The 6,764-nt window shown below is 38.3% G+C and overlaps 1 non-coding gene across 1 annotated transcript; it reads left to right on the forward strand.

Moving 5' to 3' along the window:
• Window positions 1-1,136: 1,136 nt before the first annotated feature.
• Trnat-ugu (transfer RNA threonine (anticodon UGU)) lies at window positions 1,137-1,209 on the forward strand. Its single transcript has one exon. It is a non-coding gene; the product is annotated as a tRNA-Thr (tRNA).
• Window positions 1,210-6,764: the final 5,555 nt, after the last annotated feature.

Consider the following 6,764-nt stretch of genomic DNA (forward strand, 5'->3'; position numbering starts at 1 on the left):
GAGAGAATACTAGTAAGCCTTAAAAAAAGAATAAAGTTCTGCCTTTGTGGCAACATATGCTAAGAGAAACAAGTGAGATGCAGAAAGACAAATAGTGTGTGATTTTACATATATGTGGAATCCAAAAAAATAGAAACAGAGTAGACATAGTTAACAGGAATCAGAAGGGGTGAGGGAATGTTGGCCAAAGTATACAACCTTGCTGGGCACAGTGACACATTCCTACAATCTCAGAGACTCTGGAGGCTGAGAATAGAACCCTGTGCCTCACACGTGCTAGGCAAGTGCTCTGCCACTTAGCCCAAAGAGGATCCCAAGTTCAGCCTGGGCACTTAGGTGAGACCCTGTCTCAAAATAAAATTAAAAACAGGTATATATACCATAATTTCTTTATCTTTTCATTGTGGTATATATACACAATGGAATATTACTCAGCCATAAGGAAGAATGGCTTATGACATTTGCCAGAATGTCAAGAATAGCTTTATGACATTTTCCATCCAGGAAATGGATGGATCTGGAGGATATCATGCTAAGTGAAATAAGCCAGTCCCCGCAAACTAAAGGTCAAATGTTTTCACTGATATGTGGAAACTAAACCACAATAAAAGGGGGTGGAGAAGAGAAGTTCATCGGATTAGACAAAGGGGAATGAAAGGAAAGGAGGGGGATAGGAATAGGAAAGACAGTCGAATAAATCTAATATAATTTTCCTAGGTACATATATGAAATTACCTAAGTGAACCCACCATCATGCCCACCCACAAGAATGGGGTCCTAATTAGAATAAGATATAGCCTACGCTCATATAATTTTATCAAATTAGATTCTATCGTCAATACAACTAAGAAGAAACAATAAAGTAAAAATTTTAAAAGTAGGTCTAGGCCAAGGGGAAAAAAAGTGAAAACAGGGGCTGGGAATGTAGTCCAGTGGGAGAACTCTTGCCTAGCCTGTGTGAGGCCCTGGGCTCTTGCCCCAGCACTGCCACAAATGGACACACGAGAGGGCCCAGTCCTGGGGTTAGAAGATGAATAAATCCTAGAGAAATGGGCAGCATGGTGACTGCAGTTCATACTGACATATTGCACACTTGAAATTTGTGAAGAGAATTGATTTTAAGAATTCTTGGGGCTGGGGGTATAGCTCAGTTGGTAGAGTGCTTGCCTTGTATGCACAAGACCCTGGGTTCAATCCCCAGCACCACCAAAAAGAAAAAACATTTTTGGGGCTGGGGCTCAGTGGTAGAGCGCTTGCCTAGCATGTGTGAGGCACTGGGTTCGATTCTCAGCACCACATGTAAATACATAAATAAAATAAAGGTCCATCAATAACTAATAAAAATATTTATTTTATTTTATTTATTTTTTATTGATTTTATTTTTTAAATACACAACAGGGGAATGCATTACAATTCTTACCACACATATAGAGCACAATTTTTCATATCTTTGAATATAAAGTATGTTCACACCAATTCATGTCTTTATACATGTATTTTTTTGCATTAAAATTCTTATACACATATATACCACAATTTTTCGTAGCTCTGTTTGTATATAAAGTAGGTTGATACCCAATTCATGTCTTCATACATGTACTTTGATAATGATGTCCATCACATTCCACCATCATTGCTAACACCCTGCCCCCTACCTTCCCCTCCACCCCTCTGCCCTATCTAGAGTTAGTCTATTCCTCCCATGCTCCCCCTCCTTCCCCACTATGAGTCAGCCTCCTTATATCAGAAAAAAACATTTGGCATTTTTTTTGGGGGATTGGCTAACTTCACTGAACTTTATCTTCTCCAATGCCATCCGTTTACCTGCAAATGCCATGATTTTGTTCTCTTGTATTGCTGAGTAAAATTCCACTGTCTATATATGTCACATTTTTAAAATCCACTCATCCACTGAAGGGCATCTAGTTTGGCTCCACAGTTTAGCTGTTGTGAATTGTGCTGCTATAAACATTGATGTGGCTGGGTCCCTGTAGTATGCTGTTTGTAAGTCCTTTGGGTATAGACTGAGGAGAGGGATAACTGGGTCAAATGGTGGTTCCATTCCCAGTTTTCCAAGGAATCTCCATACTGCTTTCCATATTGGCTGCACCAATTTGCAGCCGCACCAGCAATGTATGAGTGTGCCTTTTCCCCCACATCCTCGCCAATACTTACTGTCATTTGTTTTCATAATAGCTGCCATTCTGACTGGAGTGAGACGATATCTTAGAGTAGTTTTGATTTGCATTTCTCTAATTGTGAGAGATGATGAGCATTTTTTTTATACATTTGTTGATTGATTGAATATCCTCTTCTGAGAAGTGTCTGTTCAGGTCCTTGGCCCATTTGTTGATTAGGTTATTTGTTTTTTGGTGGTTAGCTTTTTGAGTTCTTTATATATCCTAGAGATTAGTCCTCTATCTGATGTGTGAGGGGTAAAGATTTGCTCCTAAGGTATAGGCTGTCTATTTACCTCACAGATTGTTTCTTTTGCTGAGAAAAAAAAAAAAAAAACTTTTTAGTTTGACTCCATCCCATTTATTGATTCTTGGTTTTAATTCTTGTGCTATTGAAGTCTTTTTGGGGCCTAATACCACATGATGGAGATTAGGGCCTACTTTTTCTTCTAATAGACACAGAGTCTCTGGTCTGATTCCTAGGTCCTTGATCCATTTTGAGTTAAGTTTTGTGCATAATGAGAGATAGAGGTTTTTTTATGCATTTTGTTGCATATGAATTTCCAGTTTTCCCAGCACCATTTGTTGAAGATGCTATCTTTTCTCCAGTGCATGTTTTTGGCACCTTTGTCTAATATAAGATAATTGTAATTTTGTGGGTTAGTCTCTATGTCCCCTATTCTGTACGGTTGGACTACCAGTCTGTTTTGGTGCCAATACCATGCTGTTTTTGTTACTATTGCTCTGTAGTATATTTTAAGGTCTGGTATAGTGATGCCACCTGCTTCTCTCTTCCTGCTAAGGATTGCTTTAGCTATTCTGGGTCTCTTATTTTTCCATATGAATTTCATGATTGCCTTTTCTTTTTCTTTGAGGAATGCCATTGGGATTTTGATCAGAATTGCATTAAATTTATATAGTGCTTTTGGTAGTATGGTCATTTTGATAATATTAATTCTGCCTATCCAAGAGCAAGGTAGATCTTTCCATCTTCTAAGGTCTTCTTTGATTTCTCTCTTTTGGGTTCTGTAGTTTTCATTGTACAGATCTTTCACCTCTTTTGTTAAGTTGGTTCCCAAATATCTTTTTTTTTTGAGATTATTGTGAATGGGGTAGTTTTCCTCATTTTCTTCTCAGAGGCTCTGTCACTGATACACAGAAATGCCTTTGATTTATGGGTGTTGATTTTATATCCTGCTACTTTGTTGAATTCATTTACTAGTCCTAGAAGTTTTCTGGTGGAGATTGTTGGGTCTTCTAGGTACAGAATCATATCGTCAGCAAATAGTGCTAATTTAAATTCTTCTTTTCCTATATATTTCCCTTTGATTTCTTTGATATGTCTAGTTGTTCTGGCCAGTGTTTCAAGAAATATGTTGAATAGAAGTGGTGAAAGAGGGCATCCCTGTATTGCTCCAGTTTTTAGAGGGAATGCCTTCAGTTTTTCTCCATTTAGAATGATGTTGGCTGAGGCTTAGCATAGATAGCCTTTACAATGTTGAGATATGTTTCTATTATCCCTAGTTTTTCTAGTATTTTGAACATGAAGGGTGCTGTATTTTGTCAAATGCTTTTTCTATGTCTATTGAGATGATCATATGATTCTTATCTTTAAGTCTATTGGTGTAATGAATTACATTTATTGGTTTCCGTATGTTGAAACAACATTGCGTCCTTGGGATGAATCCCACTTGATTATGGTGAACAATTTTTTGATATGTTTATATTTTCAATTTGCCAGAATTTTATTGAGGATTTTTGCATCTATGTTCATCAGCGATATTGGTCTGAAATTTTCTTTCTTTGATGTGTCTTTGCCTGGTTTTGAGATCAGGGTGATATTGGCCTCATAGAATGAATTTGGAACTACTGCCTCTTTTTCTATTTCCTGAAATAAATTGAAGAGTATTGGTATTAGTTCTTCTTTAAAGGTCTTGTAGAACTCAGCTGTGTATCCATCTGGTCTTGGACTTTTCTTGGTTGGTAAGCTTTTGATGGCTTCTTCTATTTCTTCCCTTGATATTGGTTTGTTTAAATTATGTATATCTTCCTGACTCAATCTGGATAAATCGTATGACTTAAGAAATTTATTGATGCCTTCAATGTCTTCTATTTTATTGGAGCATAAGATTTCAAAATAATTTCTAATTATCCTCCGTATTTCTATAGTGTCTGTTGTGATATTACCTTTTTCATCACATATGCTGATAATTTGAGTTCTCTCTGCCGCAGTCTCTGGCTGGGCACAAATCACGAGTCTCCACACAGCTTGTAGATTCAAACAGCAATTCTTTATTCCCGAACTCACACCGGCCGTCTACAAACACACTCTGGGGGAATCCACGTTCTCTGCCCAAATCCACTCTCTCTCAAATCCACTCCGCATGGGCTTCTGTCTCCCAAAATATACTGTCTGACCCTAAGCACTCAAGAGGAACTCAGCAGCAGGATACGCCCTATTCCAAAAGAGGAACACCCTAATCTCCTATTACTAAACCGCCCTATTCTAAAGGGGAAACACCCTACTCTCCTATTATGCTAAACTGCCCTATTCTAAAGGGGGAACACCCTAAACACGGATCCTGCCCTGGTCCTTGAGCAAGGTCACCTTTCAGAAGTCCTTCCACTAGACAGCATGGGAGTAAGCTGGCAAGGAATTTGTCATACCTACTTGGCTGATGGCTCCCAGCATCTCCCCCCTTCTGATTAATTAAACAACAAGTAATGTGGCTTAAGGACCGTGCCTGGTAGGTTGTCCAGTTCAACATATGGCTCTTACCCGTCATTGGAAAACTGACCAGGCACGGTCCTTAAGCCACATTACTTGTTGTTTAATTAATCAGAAGGGGGGAGATGCTGGGAGCCATCAGCCAAGTAGGTATGACAAATTCCTTGCCAGCTTACTCCCATGCTGTCTAGTGGAAGGACTTCTGAAAGGTGACCTTGCTCAAGGACCAGGGCAGGATCCGTGTTTAGGGTGTTCCCCCTTTAGAATAGGGCGGTTTAGCATAATAGGAGATTAGGGTGTTCCCCCTTTAGAATAGGGCGTATCCTGCTGCTGAGTTCCTCTTGAGTGCTTAGGGTCAGACAGTATATTTTGGGAGACAGAAGCCCATGTGGAGTGGATTTGGGCAGAGAGTGGATTTGGGAGAGAGTGGATTTGGGCAGAGAACGTGGATTCCCCCAGAGTGTGTTTGTAGACGGCCGGTGTGAGTTCGGGAATAAAGAATTGCTGTTTGAATCTACAAGCTGTGTGGAGACTCGTGATTTGTGCCCAGCCGAAAGACTGCGGCATCTCTCTGTCCTCTTCATTAGAGTGGCTAAAGGTTAGTCAATTTTATTTATTTTTTTTCAAAGAACCAAGTTTTTGTTTTGTCAATTTTTTCAATTGTTTCTTTTGTTTCAATTTTATTGATTTCAGCTCTAATTTTAATTATTTCTTGCCTTCTACTGCTTTTGCTGCTGGTTTGTTCTTCTTTTTCTAGGGCTTTGAGATGTAATGTAAGGTCATTTATTTGTTGACTTTTTCTTCTTTTAAGGAATGAACTCCATGTAATGAACTTTCTTCTTAGTACTGCTTTCATAGTGTCTCAGAGATTTCAATATGTTGTTTCTACGTTCTCATTTACCTCTAAGAATTTTTTAATCTCCTTGATTTCTTCTGCAACCCATTGTTAATTCAGTAGCATATTGTTTAGTCTCCAGGTGATGAAGAAATTTTTATTTTTTATTTTGTCATTGATTTCCAATTGCATTTTATTATGATCTGATAAAATGCATGATAGTATCTCTATTGTTTTGAATTTGCTAAGAGTTGCTTTGTGGCATAGTATAGGTCTATTTTAGAGAAGAATCCATGTGCTGCTGAGAAGAAATTGTATCGCTTGATGTAAGTTGGAATATTCTATATATGTCAGTAAATCTAAGTTATTGATTGTATTATTGAGTTTTATAATTTATTTATTCAACTTTTGTTTGGAAAATCTATCCAGTGGTGAGAGAGGTGTGTTAAAGTCACCCAAGATTACTGTGTTGTGGTCAGTTTGACTCTTGAACTTGAGAAGAGTTTGTTTGATGAACGTAGCTGCACCATTGTTTGGGGCATATATATTCATGGTTGTTATGCCTTGTTGGTGCATGGTTCCCTTGAGCAGTATGTAGTGTCCTTCTTCATCCCTTTTGATTAACTTTGGCTTGAAGTTTATTTGATATGAGGATGGAAAGCCCTGCTTGCTTCTGCAGTCCTTGTGAGTGATATGATTTTTCCCAACCTTTAACCTTCAGTCTGTGGATGTCTTTTCCTATCAGATGAGTCTCCTGGAGGCAGCATATTTTAAAAATCCAATCTTCTATGTCTTTTGATTGGTGAGTTTAAGGCATTAACATTTAGGGTTACCCATTATCTTTCAGAGCTTGATATATGTTGTTCCAGGATCTTCCAGCTTTCAGGTTCTGTGTTGAAAAATCTGCCATTATCCTTATTGGTTTTCCCCTATTTGTAATCTGATTCCTTTCACTTATGGCTTTTAAAATTCTCTCCTTATTCTATATGTTGAGCATTTTCATTATAATGTCCCTTGGTGTGG

The sequence above is a fragment of the Callospermophilus lateralis genome, chromosome 3 (genome assembly GCF_048772815.1).
Source record: "Callospermophilus lateralis isolate mCalLat2 chromosome 3, mCalLat2.hap1, whole genome shotgun sequence".
Lineage (NCBI taxonomy): Eukaryota > Metazoa > Chordata > Mammalia > Rodentia > Sciuridae > Callospermophilus > Callospermophilus lateralis.